Raw genomic sequence first — 18,993 nt, 5'->3', positions numbered from 1 at the left:
CACTTTTCCTAAGCTCCGCCTACTTTTGCTAAGCCCCGCCCACTCTTACATCATTTCCAGTTCATCTCTGACTCACAAAGAAATCACTAGAAAATTACAGGATGTTATGGTTTTGAAAAATTTCCCAATGAAAGGCTTGCCTAGGCTTGCCCAGGAATTTCCAAAGGAAACCACACCCACCAGTCTTTCTCTATAAAAGCTTCAAACCCAGGCTCCATTTTAAACATTTGTTCTTGCTGGCAATGGTGTTCTGTGTGCTTGTCTCAAACTCTCTGTCTTCTATGGAACTAAACCTTCAAGTTGATGAACTGGATTCAAACCTCTTATCCATTGAGGTAAGATTTTTTTATTTTCCTATTTTCAAACTTTGATTGAAGCATACTCATTTAATAATTAAATAACTTAATTAATACATTATTATTTTCTCTCACAGGAAATTGTATCTGAAAATACTGCTTTTGCTACAACTTGGGGGGAAATTGTTGGCTTGGTTGAAGACCTTGAGTGGGATGACTTTGGTGTTCCTTGGAACTCTCTGTCTTCTATGGAACTAAACCTTCAAGTTGATGAACTGGATTCAAACCTCTTATCTATTGAGGTAAGATTTTTTATTTTCCTATTTTCAAACTTTGATTGAAGCATACTCATTTAATAATTAAATAACTTAATTAATACATTATTATTTTCTCTCACAGGAAATTGTGTCTGAAATACGAAATGAAAATACTGCTTTTGCTACAACTTGGGGCGAAATTGTTGGCTTGGTTGAAGACCTTATGAGCGACCAAGACCCACAGAACGAGTTCGTCCTTGATGACCCAACCAAAGAGTTATACCTTGGAGACCAGCAAAATCCTGAAAAAGAGTTTTACAGCAATAGTACTCATTGTGAGTTATCAAGACAATACCCACTGAACAAGTTATACCTTGATGAGCCAGAATACAAGTTTTACCTTGGAGACTCACAAATTTTGAAAAAATCAGTAAATGAGTTCTGCCTTGATGGTTTAAATAACTACCTTGGAGACTCAGGAAAAGGGTTCTGCCAAGATGGTTCTAAATATGGGGCCTACCTTGGAGACTCACAAATTTTGAAAAAATCAGTAAATGAGTTCTGCCTTGATGGTTTAAATAACTACCTTGGAGACTCAGGAAAAGGGTTCTGCCAAGATGGTTCTAAATATGGGTCCTACCTTGGAGACTCACAAATTTTGAAAAAATCAGTAAATGAGTTCTGCCTTGATGGTTTAAATAACTACCTTGGAGACTCAGGAAAAGGGTTCTGCCAAGATGGTTCTAAATATGGGGCCTACCTTGGAGACTCACAAATTTTGAAAAAATCAGTAAATGAGTTCTGCCTTGATGGTTTAAATAACTACCTTGGAGACTCAGGAAAAGGGTTCTGCCAAGATGGTTCTAAATATGGGTCCTACCTTGGAGACTCACAAATTTTGAAAAAATCAGTAAATGAGTTATCCTTAAGAGACTTTGTAAGTTGGTTTTACTTTGAATACTTGAAATGTGGGTTCTGGATTGATAACTCACAATGTGATACATATCTTGGAAACTCAACGGGAATGTGGTTATACCTTGAAGACTTGGAAAGTTGGGTTTATGTTGGACACTTGAAACTTTTTTGGGGGCTTTTATTTATTTATTTATTTATTTATTATTATTATTATTTTATTTATTTATATTTTGGAGACTTTTGGAGTTGCTATCACTCTTTGGGATCTAAACCTATCGATGTAGTTCTTTGTCGGATGGTGCTTGATGGGAGCAAGATCAAGAAAGTTCTGGGAAGAAAGTGCAGGCTTACTCACCCTTTCTACGTCATCAAACCTGAAAGCCTTAAAAGACAGAATTGGAAGAAGAAAAAAAAACGTAAAAATATATATATATATATAGGTGGAAATCTCATTTTGAAAAAGACATTGTGTTGGGCGAGGATTGAGTTGGGGTTGAGATTTTGAATGTGAGGGTTGGGGTTGAGATTTTGAATGTGAGGGTTGGGACACACACACATACACATCAACAAACAAAAGTTAAGCCTTGACTATTCAGTTGAGGATTCTGTGTTTGGGGTTCACAGATCTAAGAACGTCCCCCTTGACACACATTATATACTGTTATACACCTCGGACTTGGCCCTCGAGTGTCCACAACGGTGTATAGTAGGAGGGAGTGAAGCGCCAACCTATTGCTCCCATTACACACACACACATACACATCAACAAACAAAAGTTAAGCCTTGACTATTCAGTTGAGGATTCTGTGTTTGGGGTTCACAGATCTAAGAACGTCCCCCTTGACACACATTATATACTGTTATACACCTCGGACTTGGCCCTCGAGTGTCCACAAAGGTGTATTATCTGCTTAGTTTTGTCTTTTGTAATTCCTGTGAATAAAATGAACCTAAAATCTCTTTCCCTTCCAAATCATATATTTTATAAGTCCAAGGAACTGTATCTATTACATCAACAATTTTAAAAAGTTCTTTCGTCCATCGTTCAGTAAAACCCTTTTCAAAATGAGATTTCCACCTATATATTCTTACGATATCACCAACTTTGAACTTAGGTTTTCTGACATTAATCTCTTTTTCATATTTTAATTTTGTAAATGTTTCTGATGGCTTCATATTCGTTGACGTGTGAATCGTGTCATTATACTTATCCACAATATCCTGAATAAAAGATGACCATTGTTGTGAACCGAGTTGTGTGAATTTTTTATATAGTCTCTCTTTTTAAGGTACGATTAAAACGTTCAACAACAACTGCCTTCCCTTCATTAAAGGTACTGTATAATGTAATACTGTTATTTTTTAGAAAATTCATAAATGTCTTGTTATAAAACTCTCTACCCTCATCAGTCCACAATTTCTTAGGTTTTCTCTTACTTTTATTAAATATCTGTTGAAAAGCTAACATAAGAGTATTACCTGTTTTGTTTTTTAAAGGGACAACCCACGCATATCTACTCCTCAAATCAATAACGGTTAAAGCAGACTTGTACCCCTTATCATTATTGAGTTCAATCAAATCAGCAGACCAGATATAATCAACTTCCTTAGAATAAACTTTCCTTCTCTGAAACTTTGTGAATATTGGTTTATGTAATTCATCAGCTAATTGCTCTTCAGTCTTAATGGCATCATTAGAGCCTATAAGTTTTTTGAATTTCCAAGTCCAAGTTTCAATTTAGCACTAATCATCTTCTTCACGATGAACCTATCAACTTTTTCTCTCAAGGTTGGATTTTGTATCAGAGACAAATTATATAACATTTCTCTATCGGCTTCATGCTTTTCTTCCAACGTTGTGGTATTCCCATAATCAATATCGTGTCTCATGCACACTTCATCAACTCTATTGATTGGTTTACTCCAGGATTTAGGATTGTCTGCCTCATCTAATCTTTTATCCAAGTTTGTGCCTGGACCACAGAAAGAATACCCTGGAAGATGTAATTCCCCTGGTATTCCAGTAGTTGTAAATTTACTTCCTGATAAAAACTTTTGTATATCTCCTCCGAGTTTGTGTTTGGAGATAAATTGATTTTTTTGAACCACACACCGAACATATACCTTTTTGTATAACCCTGTTATTTTTACTTTTAATATATGAAATATTTTTAGTATTAGTTTTCTTTTTACATTTGAGACAATAACTCATTTATTTATGAGAAAAATTTCTGCAGAGTGCAAAAACCTTTTTAGTTTCCAACATGCACATTTGAATCTTAATTTTTAAAACATAAAGAATCCTTAGAAATGCCTTCACTCTCTCCTCCATTTATTTAAGAAAAAACTTGAATTAAAATACATGTCTTCTCGATGTCGATAGTCTTGTCGAAAGTATTGCAAATAGACTTTTTAATTCTTTGTATTCCTCCCTGGTGAGATAAGTTAATTTCTTTAATACCTCTATTCTTTTTTGAATCTCACTGGTTTCCATATTTTGATATTTATTCATTCTCTCTCTTTCCTCCCTCTCTCTCTTCTCTCTTTCCTCCTTCTCTCTCCTCCTCCTCCTTTTCCTCCTCTTCCCTCTCTTCTTCAACTCCTTCCTCATCCCTTACTATACTTGAATCGTTTACACCCCATAGAATATTATACATATATTCATCAGGATTTCTTGTTATTCCTGTATCCAAAATAATTTTTTACAACAGGATACCAATAAAATTTCTTTTGAATTTCTAAAAGAGCCTTACCTTTTCTTAACCTTATAATTTTTTCATTATTTAACATTCTAATTAAATCTAAAGTTGTTGGTTTATCAACATCAGCATAATGCCAATCTTTTATTGAAAATACCTCATTCTTATGTTGTAGAACATATTTATTAAAATACCGAATACCCTTTTCTTGAAGGTATGCTTGAACACAGAAATGATAATTTTCTTGAAGCCTTCTTGCTGTCATTTATGTATTAGAAATATATGTTAGAATAATATTATGGCACGAAACACCTCCCCATCTTCCCATAGTTAAATCATTTTGTATTTCCTTACTTATTATATATAATCCTGTTTTTTCTGTTTTCATGAGATAAACAAGGGCAAAACCATTATTATATTTACCCTTATTAAATTCTTTTATTTGTTGTTTACTAATCGTGGCTCCACAAAACTCATTCTCGATACCAAGTGGATAATATTCTTCCTTACGAGACTGATTTAATTGTTCCAGGTCTTCGAGGTTAATTTTAAATGACCAATTATACCCTAAATCATTCATATCATACCCCCATTGTTCTATTCTCATACAAACGATACGCCCTTCTTTATAAAAATTTATTTTAATTCGAACTGTGAATTCTGTATGACCTGGAGATAATATCAACACTTCTGTATCTTTAGAATACGCAGCCGTTTTATTTAAGTATATATATTGTGATAAATCGCTTAATCTCACCAAGTCATTCGCGTCAGTCGGGCTTGGATAATTTTTTAATTTATAAGCATTTTTCATGTTAATATTTTTGTTTATATTATATTTATATCGTTCAGCCTGTGCCTTTGTGTAATAATTTGATAAATCAATATCCAGTTCTTGAGATACACCAAAGATAGAACCATCTTTACCAACATAAGTCATTTATATTAGATTAAAAATAATATCATAAAATTTTTTATTTTTGTTGAGTTGAAATAACACATATAGACATAATTGACCACAACACTTGGAATTTAATTCTTGGACTTGAAATGTTTGATAAACACCATTCTGTAAGAATTTTATGACTTCAACAGGTGGTGGAAGACCAAAACTATCAAAATAATATTTGTCTTGACTATTAAAAATACAAACCCAATGAGAACCGTTCCCATCATTATCTTCTAAGTTCATAATAATATTCTTTGTATGTTTCGACACATTTGTTAATTCATCTCTCATACAAATAACCACATTATGAATTTTTAATTTCTTACAATATTTGGCAAGTTGTAAATTTGATGTTGTATTCTTTCCAAATTCTTTCAACCACTCATCAATGCTCATTTATTTATTAGAAAGATATAATCCATTACCTCTTTTCGTTAATTTTACACCTGCTTGTGCTATAGAAGAAAGCATATCTCCAACTAACAATCTCGCTTTATCAGGCAGACCTTCAAGTTTTTCAGCAAAATCTACAATTACACCACTTCCACTAATTTGTTTCTCCAACTCTTTGTTATGTCTTTCCAATTCTTTTTGAGCCTGGAGTTGAGCCTTCCTTTCGTTGGCAGTTTTGACCGCTGTTGAAATACCACCCGTCAATGCTCCAACCGCACTTAAACCAGCAAATAAAGGAATTAGAAATGGGAGAAATCCTCCACTCGTCTCTCTTATTGAATATTTTTTCAACATTGGTTTTGTCATTTTAATTTTAAGTGAGCCAGTGTCATTCAAGATTTTAACCTGTTCTCTTGTGAGCAAAACATCAATTCTTACTGCTCCTTTTCTCTGAATTGTATTAACGTTAATCGTACAAGGCTTTTGATTTTGAACACAAGATGATAGTTTATGAAGATTGATTTGATTAACATATACCCCAGTTGGTACTTTGCCACTCATTTATTTAACAAAAAAATTATGTGAGACTAATCATCACACCATTATCTGTATTAATCTGCAATTCTGTTTCTTCCAAAAGCAAACAATATGTATCAACTTCTTCACTCTCTCCTCTTTCAATGTATAGGGAAGTATCCACTCGATTAGACTTTATAGTTTCTTTTTGAGCGCTCAGGTCAAACGTATAGATTGTATACAAACTTTTAAATGCTGTCATATCCAAAATAGGTTCTTTATTTCCATTACTTTCACACACCTTTTGGTAAGACTTGTATGCTTCAGCAAAATCATTTTTTCCCAATTAATTTCCAATCTATCTCGTGGATAAAATGTTCCATCTAGAGAAACGCGAAGTTGTTTCACCTTAGCATTATCACTCAATGCATTATTCTTATCAGTCGCAGTATCACCATCTGGCTTTTTAAAAATCATCCACAGATATCGTGGCTTTCCTTCCAGAACACCCAAATTCCACGTGTAAGTAGTTTGATTGAGTTTAACGTGTTGACATCTTCTTTTGAGGTATGATACACTGAGTGGTCTCTTTGAGTTAAGTCTTCGATTCAACATCTCTTCTGTTTTAAGATTAGGAGTATATTCACTGATATACCAACTCATCTCCTCAATTACAAATTTATTCTGATCACCAAAAGCATTACCAACACCAAAAAGCAATCTATTTTCATTATCATTCCTTTGTAGTTGAAATCTAATTTTAAGACCATACAGAACTTTATCATAATCACAAAATCCAAATATACCTTTAAGAGGAACTGCCACAGTAAAACTATTTTCTGCTTTTGTATCATCATTATACATTCCTTTCCTTTGAATATATCCAGGGTCTGTGTTTGTTCCCGTTGATATATCAGGAATAAAACCTTCGACAGACCCCTTTCCCATTCTATCACTGAATGTATAGAGTGTAAATTTCATCATTTCAGATACAGCAGAGACATAATCAACCGCTTCAACTTCTTGTGTTCCAATATACAATCGCACACTATCAAACATTTTCCAGAAGAAATCATTTACAAGTGTAGCGTTTGTGTTATTCCCAGCCTTAGTGAATTTAAATTTACACAACAAGAAACTTTCGGAGAGATTCAAATAGGTTTGTTGATTATTTATTTCAAAACTTTTTGTACCATTTGTATTCCAGTCTGTTCCAGTTATTGCATTTACCTTGAAGTAATCTTCTTTTTTAGTGGAGTTTGAGATAATAATAGTATCATCCAAATCATAGATACTATCTATTGCTTCCATACTTGTATTTATTTAGGAAAAAAGATGTTAAAACTTTTGAAACCCTGATCCAAGTATTTGAATTATTTTCTGTCGTTCTTGGGGGGACAACTGAGTTTTACCTTTCTTAATTTCTTTTATTGCTTGTAATTTATGAGATTCTTTCTGAGCATCTTTTATACTCTTTACAGCACCTGCTACATTTCCCACAGCAGAAGCAGTTGAACCAATTAGGTCTTTATGTTTAAGAATAGTTGAACCAATACCCATGAGAGTATCAATTATCCCATCTCCTCTAAATTGATGTCCAACACCCCTTTGTCTCTTAGGTTTATAGTATCCTCTACCAAGATACATACCTTCACCCTTGTAGTACGGGGAAAGGAACATCCCATCCCCTGTAATTATTTTATATTTTCCCAACTCGTGCTTCCTCACAATAACCATCGTATTTATTTATTGAAAAACTTCACGTAGGTGAATTCTGATGGATATAACTTCTCCATTAAAAGAAATCACACGATTATCTTGGTCGGTTATCCTAAAATTTACTCTGTGTATGGTTTTTCCTGACACAGGTAGATAAACCAAATTTTTAGGCTCCATATTGAATTTATAACCAATTGGGGTTGAGTATGCGCTGAATGAAAATATTGTATTTGTTTTTAATCCATCATTATAAGCACCATCAATCAAATCACAGTGAATTAACACCGAATTTATTCCTGAGGATATTTGAATGACATTATCACTGTAAAACGTCCCATTAGTTTCAATCTTTTTTGAGGAGAAACCTAATAACTCTCTAAATGAATTATCAATTGTGAAATCAACCTTGTAGTTATTTTTAACTTTAATCGTTGATTTTGAAGTATGTTTTTGAATGTTTATAACAATATTTTTTGGTTCATCACCCTGTTCTTTCATAAGACGAGCAATTTCGGAAGATATTTGAGAAATCTCGTATGCTCCGGGTGAGACTGTTATCGTTTTGTATCCACTTCCCGGATTATAACTAAACTTGTCATTTTTCTCGGTTATATTAAATAAGGTATTATAAGTCTCCATGGACAATAAAGATGCCTCATATTCTTTTGTTGTGTCAAGTTGTAGTGGGTATGGGAATGAAGATGTGTGGTCGCTTGTTGTGAAATTAAAACTCAGGATTGTGCTTCTCATCTTATTTAATATGAGTTAAAATGTCTTTATATTGAGATTTATTAATTATTTTCATGTTCATCAACTGGTCTAAAATGGCTGATGCTTCATTAAAACAATTGTTATTTCCAGCCTTCTTACTGCCGAACAACAATAACAGTCTATTAACTAATTGCGATGGGTCATTTGGAAGAAAACTAATACCTGAACCAAGGATACTTAAAGCCTGAATAATGTGTTTCTCCTTCTCATTCTTCCTACTTTTACCAGAAAGAATAACCTTATAATTTAGAGTGTTCAGCAAATCAATATATACTCTATCATCATTATTTTCCATATCCAATGGTTTATCAATATACTTTGATTCATCCCTCACAGTTGAACCTTGTCTTCCATCTTTTGTGAGAAGAAACATTAATCTCGGAGTTAGTTTAACAGGGGTTGAGCAGAACTTAAGAACCTTAATTCATCATTAAATATCAATACCTTTTCTTGAACAAGATGAAATATTGCTGGTTGTTCTGTTGGAATGAGTCCTGCTTTGGTTTTTGAATCCGCTGAATATTCATTGTTTTGAACAGCATTCACAATATAATCAGGGGGTTGATTAATCTCTTCCAGTTGTTGAAATAAACCTTCATCATCATATTCTAATTCTCCTAAATGCTCTAATTCTTCCTCCGTCATTTGACTGAAATCTTTTAACATTTGAAGCTTTCTAGGAGTATATTCTACTGTGGGAACTGTGGAAACATCTTTCATTTTTCTTGGGAAGTTTTTAAAAGTGGTTTAAAAAATTTCTCTTGTTTTTTTTCAAATGCTTCTTCGCCCGTTAGTTTCTGTCTGCGTTTCTTCTTTATGTCTTCCTGTTGTTTTACAACTTTTGAAACCAACTCTTGATGTTCCTTAAATCTTCTTGCTCTTTCTTTTGTATCCATTTATTTATTGTAAAATATCATTTAATGAATTGTAAAGATCAACAGGGAAATTTTCCTTTTCTTCATCATTCAAGTAGATGTGTTCAAATAAATCCTTTTCTTTAAATATTTCATCAAATTCTTTATTAACATTAATGCGAGTTGTAATTTCTTCTTCACTAATCCTTGCATCTCTGCTTTTCATACGTTTGTGTTGAGTTTCTTCATCAACATCAAAACCGAATGATAAAATCTTCACTCCGCTCAGATATTTAATAATTTGTCTCGTTCCTTCTGGATTAGTTTCTAATATCCCAACACCACCAGATTTTAGTTTCTTTAACTCACTCTTACAATGTGAATATTTTGTTGTACCAAGAGAAACCTCCTCAAATATTTGTCCTTCATTCCTCAATCGCATATGTTCCTCCACTGAAATATAGTGATAATCTTCACCTTTTACTTCTCCAGGTCTTATTGCTCTAGTTGTTGTTGATACAATGCGTATCACGGGGTGTTTTTTAAGTAAATTTACAATATTCTCATTTGTACTACACAAGAACCTTGATTTATGAAAGTTTTTTCCAGAAGCAGATTTACCCACAAGATTTATAATAATAGTTGTCATTTATATATGTAATTGTTTATAAAACAAAAAATATATCCCTTAATATCTCATCTTGTTTCACAACAATATATTTATATTTTTCAGTCGTGTGCTTCATATAATCCTCAAATTTCTTTTTACTACATAATGTAGAACAATTATCTCTCCAAAAATTATTGATATCTATTGAATTTAACTTGAATAAAATAAAAGTATTAGCATTGTTTCTGATGGAACGACGAGGAAGTTGGAAAGTACGATTGACTAAGATAAATACAATTACAAGAAGAATGTCTCCCTCTTGTGTAGTAGCTGTCCATTACCGTTTGGTTTCTCTCATTAACACAATCATCAAAGATAACGAGGTTCTTTTTGATTTATCCAAATCTTGGGGAGACGGTATATCATCCGTATTATCACTAAGAATACAAGTTATAAGATTTGATTTCTTTTTACATCTCTGTGTATCACAAAATAGTTGAATTATATCTTCAATGTTATAATCATTTAGGTTTTTTGACGTTTAAATAAACCTATTATATCTTCTTTTGAAGACCAGCATTAAAACCTTGTGAGAGTAGTTGATACTCTGGTTGAAAACTCGACTTTGTGAAAATTATTAAATTATCATAATCTAAAAAGTTGGGAGTGAGGAGCATTTTTAAAAGTAAGCAGGTTTTTCCACATCCACTTGAACCAACTATGAGACATCTTAATGAATTTGGGAGATTTTTATGGTTGTTAAATTTTATCTTATTTTCCCAAATAGGTAAAAAATCATTCATTTATATATTTGAAAAACAGGTTATTTAATTTATTATTGGCTTTTTTAGAAACTCTATATTTTATCCTAAGTTCAGGTTTAATTTCAAGATAATCCATTATTTTATTTATACAATATCTTGTGTTGATATTTCCCTGAAAATTACATCCATGAATAATATACAACAACAATCCTTTGAACATTTCTCTTATACGTTCAGTTTCTTCCCTTGTAAGGAAAGGTGTGTTATCATCCTCATACTTTACATTCATTTCTCTAATCAATCTTGTAAAGTAATTCATTTTTGGTGTAAATCTAAAAGAATTATTTTCCTTTTTATATTTTTTATTATCATTAATTAGAAGATAATCACAGAATATACATTGTTTATAGGCTTTTGACTCTGTGTTTAATGCCGATCTTTCACACGCAGTACAGTTCTCAAATTTGTCATATGGAGAATCATGAAAGTCTAGCATATTTATAAAGTAAAACTTTACTTAAACTGAAATTGATCTATACTTTCAGTTGTATATTACCATCGATATCGATATACTTTTTTCATTATCAGATTCAACGACAACATTTTTTATATTAAAGGTAATTTTAAAATTATCGTTAACTACTATTGAACGAAATGTCATTTCACCTGATATATTAACATCCTTTATTTCATCAAGATTTACATCTTTAGGGTTGTTGAAAAAAATACAAATTTCTCCTTGCATATTACAGATGGTCTTATCTTTTCTTTCTAAAGCTTCATCCATAAGGTTTTTGTTCTTTGATACTTTTTCTTGTTTCATTGCTTTTTCTAGTTTTGAATATATTACTAGAAGGAGAGGAGAAACTTTTTTAGAGATACTTTAATTGATGTTCTACCAGGTATACTAAAAGCCCTTCCACTGAAGGAAATTGAAGAACTCATATTATTTACCATAATAGTTTTTATCCAATAGTTGTTATATTTATCTTTGTTCAATTTTACATCCTTGACATATTTCTCAGTATCTTTAACAGATGAAGAGATTGATTGAAACTTGTCTTTTGTGTCTTGAAACATGGTATTTATTAAGTGAAAAAGTTGGAGGATAAAATGTTTTTAAGCACAGATTCACCTATAAATTAAACGAAATTTTCATCAAGAAAATTTTAGTTTAAGCAAAGTTTTATTCTATAAATATGGTGAATACAACGTACTGCGATGTTTGTAATCACGAATATAAACATTATAGAAAACACCTCCGAACCAACAAACACACATTTAATCTATTTCATCAAATATCTCCTCTTGAGTTGGAAAGAAAACATTGTGATATCTGTTCAAAGGATGTTTTGAAGAGTAGTTATAATCAACATCTTCAATCACAAAAACACAAGAAAAATGAGTTTAAAGTAAAGGGAGACTATTATATTAAAAACACTGATGAGGCATTTAAAGGGCATATAAAAATAAGGATTTTTCAATTTGGAGAACCCGGTCCATCATCAATAGCTGAATCAATTGAAATAGTGAAACCCGATGTTGAAAAATTTATTAAAAAGACATTAAAAGAAATAAAAACTTTAAAGTTTTATATGGGAGTGAAAATGAATATGAAAAGACAAGATGAAGAACAAACTCCTTATATGAGAACAGATCTTCATTTTATAACATCATTTCAAGATTTTTTGAATAGTGGGGTTTATGAAGAACTATCAAGACAAGAGGAGGATGTTGATAATACAGTGGTAGGAAGTGGATTCAATATTAAAAAATCATCTTTTTAGATATACACATTCTAAAATCAAACCCTCTTAAAGCTTCTTCTTATATTGAATTACCAAAAGAAATAAAACTAAAGAAGGCAGTTGTTAATATTAAGAACAATGATAATAAATGTTTTCTCTGGTCTGTTCTTGCTCACTTTCATCCACCAAAATGTAATTCAGAAAGAGTAAAACAATATATGAAATATGAGAATACCTTGGACATTAAAGATTTTAAATTCCCAATGCCATTAACAGATATTCCTAAATTTGAGAAAAAGAATAATCTTTCTATTAATGTATATGGATTAACGGATACAAACAAAGTTCAAATATTAAAAATTTCAAACAACTATAAAAATGAAGAAACACACATTGACCTTTTATATTTTAGTGTTGGAAAGAATTCACATTACACATACATCAATAATTTATCAAGATTAATCTCTTCTCAGGTATTCAGAACAGCAAACAAAATATATCCTTGTAAGCGATGTCTTAATTCATTTCATACAAAAGAACGATTAGAACAACATTCAAAATATTGTAGTAATCATAAATCAGCTGTAATTACAATGCCTAAACCTGGTGAAAAGATTTATTTTGAAGATTATAATAAATCTATCATGCACCCATTTGTGATATACGCTGATTTTGAATGTATCCTTAAAAAGATAAATACTGCTTCTCCTAATCCAAAAGAACCATATACAAATAAATATCAAAAACATATTCCTTGTGGTTTTTGTTATTATATCAAATCATCTGTTGGAGAAAAGTATAACAAACTTGAACATTATCGTGGAAAAAATGCTTCACAAGAGTTTGTAAAACGATTAGAAAAGGATTGTATAAGACTCACTAAATTAATGAAAGAAACAAATGAACCGATGAAATTAACCAAAGAAGAAAAATTAGAATTTAGAATGAACAATATCTGTCATATTTGTGAGGGGGAAATTAAGGAGTTTAAAGTTAGAGACCATTGTCATCTTACTGGTAAATATAGAGGTCCCGCTCATTCCTGTTGTAATCTTAATTATAAATTACCTTCTTTTATTCCAGTCTTTCTTCACAACAGCGCCAACTATGATACACATCTATTTATAAATGAACTTTCAAAAACACCAGGGAATATTTCTGCTATAACAAACACAAGTCAAAAGTATATTTCATTTTCAAAAATGATATTCACAAAACCGATAACTCGTATTAGGTTTTTAGATTCTTACAAGTTTATGGGAACACCACTAGCCTACCTCGCATCAAATCTAAGCTCCACGGACTCTTTTCCAAATCTTAATTCATTCTTTCCAAAAGAGGAAATTCTCACTAAAGAGGAAATTCAGATTAAAGAGAGAATTCAAAGTAAAGAGGAAATTCTAACTGAAGATGAAATTCTAATTATAAAGAAAATTCGAACTAAAGAGGAAATTCAGATTAAAGATGAAATTCTGATTAAAGAAGGAATTCTTACGAGAGAGGAAATTCAAACAAGGAATGAAATTCAAAGTAAAGAGAAAATTCTTACAAGTAAGGGAATTTATCCTTATGATTATATGGATTCATTTATGAGATTTAAAGAAACACAACTTCCTTCAAAAGAAAGTTTCTATAATAACCTTTATGAAGAAGAGATAAGTGATAAGGAATATAAACACGCACAAGAAATATGGAAAATATTTAAGATAAAGAACCTTGGAGAATATCATGATTTATATCTAAAAACAGATGTTTTATTGTTAGCTGATGTGTTTGAGGCTTTTAGAACACTCTGTCATAATAAAAATTGTTATGGATTAGACCCTGCCCACTATTTCACAGCTCCTGGTTTAGCTTGGAGTGCAATGTTGAAAATGACAAAACAAGATATAGATTTAATCAGTGATGTTGATATGCTTTTGATGATTGAGAAGTCCAAGAGAGGTGGAATATCACAAGTATGTTCAAAAAGATATGCTAAAGCAAATAATAAATATCTTCCAAATTATAATAGTGAAAAAGATAGTAATTATTTGATGTATTTTGATGCTAATAATTTGTATGGATGGGCAATGTCTCAATCTCTGCCTTATGGTAAATTAGAGTGGGTGGAAGAAAAGGATTATGAAAAGGCTTTGATGAATATTGTTATTTCTTCTCAAGAGGAATTGAATGACGAAGAAGAAGGTTATTATTTTGAAGTTGATTTGAGGTACCCGAGTGATCTTCATAATAAGCATAAAGATCTTCCTTTTGCATGTGAGAAAGAAACTCCAAAGAAAGAATGGTTAAGTGATTATCATAAAAGTTTTAATATTAAAGGTAAATCAACAGAAAAGTTATTAACAACATTCTATGATAAAGAGGGATATGTTTTGCATCAGAGAAGCTTAAAACAGTTTTTGAGAGAAGGATTGAGAGTAGCTAAAATTCATAGAGTTTTAAAATTTAAACAAAGTCCTTGGGTGAAAAAGTATATTCAATTCAATACAGATATGAGAGCAAATACAAAAGTAAAATTTGAAGGGGACTTTTATAAATTAATGAATAATGCTGTATTTGGAAAGACTATGGAAAATGTTAGAAACAGACAAAACATTAGATTCGCAACATCTTGGAAAGAAGCTTCGAGATTGATAAATAAACCAAGTTTTGAGAGAGAAGAGGTTTTTTCAGAGAACTTTTCTGCAATTCATATGAAAAAGGAAAGTATTGTAATGGATAAACCAATTTATATTGGAACAGCAGTTCTTGATTTATCAAAGATATTGATGTATGATTATTTGTATAATGACTTAAAGAAAGAGTATGGTGAAAATGTTTCATTGTTGTATATGGATACTGATAGTTTTATCCTAGATATAAAAACTGATGATGTTTATGAAGATATGAAGAAAAATATTGGAGTATATGATACAAGTAATTTCAGCAAGAAGAGTGAGTTATTTTCCAAAAAGAATGAAAAGGTTATTGGTAAGTTTAAGGATGAGTTGGGTGGAAAAGTAATGAGTGAGTTTATTGGATTGAGAGCAAAGGCATATGCTTATAAGTATGGTGAACAGATTGATAAGAGGTTAAAGGGAATAAAGAAATATGTAATAAAGAAATCAATAACTTTTAGAAATTATTATAATTGTTTGATGAATAAGAAAGAAGAATATAGGAAAATGAATACAATAAGAAGTTATAAACATAACATATATAGTGAAGAAGTAAATAAAAAGGCATTAGGAGCCTTTGATGATAAGAGATTTATTTTAGATAATGGAATAGATTGTGTTCCATATGGATATTGTATGATAGAGTGTATAAAATAGATTATGTTTTAACGATGGGAAGATGGGTTAGGGTTTTTTAAGGGCTACCGGCGCGTTTTTTCACAATATATAAATGGTTAAACCAAGTATTAATCAAACTAAAGAGTGGAGAAAATCTCAGTCTTGGTATATAAATGGAAAACATAATGAATGTGAAAAATATCAAATAAGTCTTATTGAAAAAATAACTAAAACAAAGGTAAATAAAACAAATAAGCGAATTAATTTAAAAACTAGTAAGTTAGAGGATGTAAAGAAAAAAATGAATATCCTTGAATGGACTGAAAACTTTGATGGTTATCAATTGAACAATGAAAAACGAATTTACTATAATCTCAAAATGATATGTGGCTCAGGAGGTGGTCAGATGAGAGCATTAAGAGAAGTTTATCATTTCGTAATGGCACAAATGGGGTATCTTAAAAAATATAAAGATTCAAATGTTTTGTTTGTTAATATTTTAGATGGGGATTATTGTGCAAAGAAAATTAAACTATTGAAGGAATTTGAGAATGAACAAATCTTTATAGGTTCAATGAGTGAGCTGTTCAACCCCCAGGTGTTCAATTCAATGAGGTTCAACCTCCAAGTTAAAAGGGGAGACAAATAAATATACCTTGGGATAAAAAGGGGATTTATTTTTAGGGAAAAAAAATATAAATCGCTGAAAATCCCCCATTCATTTACATGGGGAAAAGTGAGCCAGAATCAGTATTCTTACCCTACTGACGCGTCTGCTCGAGCGCACTGCATCACGTGACGACCCGTGACGCGTCGAGAGAAATATTTTTTATACAATCTTAAAACGTATCCAAAACATCCGATTTTTACAAGAATTTCGACAACCGAGTTTTAAGCGTCCGAAGCGATCGCAAAAACCGAAGACAAAATTAAAATCGAAGTTAAAACGAACTCGCAACGTCGAGCGAAGCAAAATACTCCATTTCTCCACATGAATTTACAAAATTATGTTTGACCTCACTGTGACCTTGACCTTTGACCGATTTTGACCAAAATCTAATCAGCACTCGCCATCACCCTCCTGAATTACGAGCTGTAATTTGACATTGGGAGATTCTTCTGTTCTCGAGTTATCGTGCCGACAAACAAACAAACAAACAAACAAGCAGTCATAGACTGGTACTTACAAAATCGTCAACTGGACCTCTGACCTTGTCTAATAAAAGCTGTGTGGAGAGAAGGTAGCGACGCAAACCAGAAGTTTCTACGATGATTCTGTACCAAACCATCAAAAATCGAATGTTTTGGATGTTTGACCTCACTGTAACCTTGACCTTTGACCGATTTTGACCAAAATCGAATCAGCGCAAGCCATCACCCTCCTGAATCACGTGGTGTAATTTGACATTGGGAGCTTCTTCCGTTCTCGAGTTATCGTGCCTACAAACAAACAAACAAACAAACAGAAACAGAAGGCATCAATATACTTACGGAATCTTTAGATTTCGTCAGTAACAAACAGAAACGGAAGGCATCAATATACTTACGAAATCTTTAGATTTCGTAAGTAACAAGCAGTCATAGACTGGTACTTACGAAATCGTCAACTTGAACTCTGACCTTGTCTAATAAAAGCTGTCTCTGGAGAAGGTAGCGACGCAAACCAGAAGTTTCAACTATGATTCTGTACCAAACCATCAAAAATTGAATGTTTTGGATGTTTGATCTCACTGTGACCTTGACCTTTGACCGATTTTGACCAAAATCTAATCAGCGCTAGCCACCAACCTCCTGAATCAGGTGGTGTAATTTGACATTGGAAGCTTCTTCCGTTCTCGAGTTATCATTTTTTGGATGTTTGACCTCACTGTGACCTTGACCTTTGACCAAAATCTAATCAACACTGGCCATCAGCCTCCTGAATCACGTGGTGTAACTTGACATTGGTAGCTTCTTCCGTTCTCGAGTTATCTGTACCAAACCATCAAAAATCGAATATTTGACCTCACCATGACCGTGACCTTTGACCGATTTTGACCAAAATCTAATCAGCACTAGCCATCACCCTCTTGAATCACTTGGTGTAATTTGACATTCGTAGCTTCTTCTGTTCTCGAATTATCGTTCCTACAAACAAACAAACAAACAAGCAGTCATAGACAAGTACTTACGAAATAGTCAACTTGACCTCTGACCTTGTCTCATAAAAGCTGTCTCTTGAGAAGGTTGCGACACAAACCAGAAGATTATACGATGATTCTGTATCAAACCATCAAAATCGAATGTTTTGGATGTTTGACCTCACTGTGACCTTGACCTTTGACCGATTTTGACCAAAATATAATCAGCGCGAGTCACCACCCTCCTGAATCAGGTGGTGTAATTTGACATTGGTGGGTTCTTCTGTTCTCGAGTTATCGTGCCTACAAACAAACAAACAAACAAACAAACGGAAGGCATCAATATACTAACGAAATCTTTCGATTTCGTAAGTAACAGGCAGTCATAGACTGGTACTTACGAAATCGTCAACTTGACCTCTGACCTTGTTTTATAAAAGCTGTCTCGAGAGAAGGTAGCGACGCAAACCAGAAGTTTCCACGATGATTCTGTACCAAACCATCAAAAATCGAATGTTTTGGATGTTTGACCTCACTGTGACCTTGACCTTTGACCGATTTTGATCAAAATCTAATCAGCGCTAGCCATCACCCTCCTGAATCACCTGGTGTAATTTGACATTGGTAGCTTCTTCCGTTCTCGAGTTATCTGTACCAAACCATCAAAAATCGAATATTTGACCTCACTGTGACCTTGACCTTTGACCGATTTCGTCCAAAATCTAATCAGCACTAGCCATCAGCCTTCTGAATCACGTGATGTAAGTGACATTGGTAGCTTCTTCCGTTCTCGAGTTATCTGTGTCGGGGATTGTATGTACTCTAACAGCAACCAAACATGTCTACTAGTGTTTGGTTAAAACTCTTTGCCAATTGGAAATGGGGAAAGGATAAATCTTCCCAATGTTTATCTGTGCACTGTCAAGGAACTTGTTTTGGCATTGTTACAACACAGCTGGTCTTGTTGACTGTTTGAAATGGCCTTGCTAATCGGGCAGCTGGGCTACCTGGAATCTGTTGGATGACTGCCCAGAACTGCTAAGGCCCAACAACATGTAGGAGGCTACCTTTGAAAATTCTTTAAGGGAATCAAGGGTGTTGTTT

The 18,993-nt window shown here is 32.6% G+C and overlaps 1 long non-coding RNA gene across 1 annotated transcript; it reads left to right on the top strand.

Annotated features, from left to right (window-relative positions):
* Window positions 1-171: 171 nt before the first annotated feature.
* Window positions 172-2,228, top strand: LOC147014218 (uncharacterized). The gene is made up of 3 exons (XR_015050683.1): window positions 172-335; window positions 434-598; window positions 696-2,228. It is a non-coding gene; the product is annotated as an uncharacterized LOC147014218 (long non-coding RNA).
* The last annotated feature ends 16,765 nt before the right edge of the window (window positions 2,229-18,993 follow it).

This window comes from Eptatretus burgeri, chromosome 13, assembly GCF_056783735.1.
Source record: "Eptatretus burgeri isolate ZD-2024b chromosome 13, Ebu_testis_v1, whole genome shotgun sequence".
Lineage (NCBI taxonomy): Eukaryota > Metazoa > Chordata > Myxini > Myxiniformes > Myxinidae > Eptatretus > Eptatretus burgeri.
Note: the sequence above shows the minus strand (reverse complement) of the source record. Positions and strands in the feature narration are given on the sequence as shown.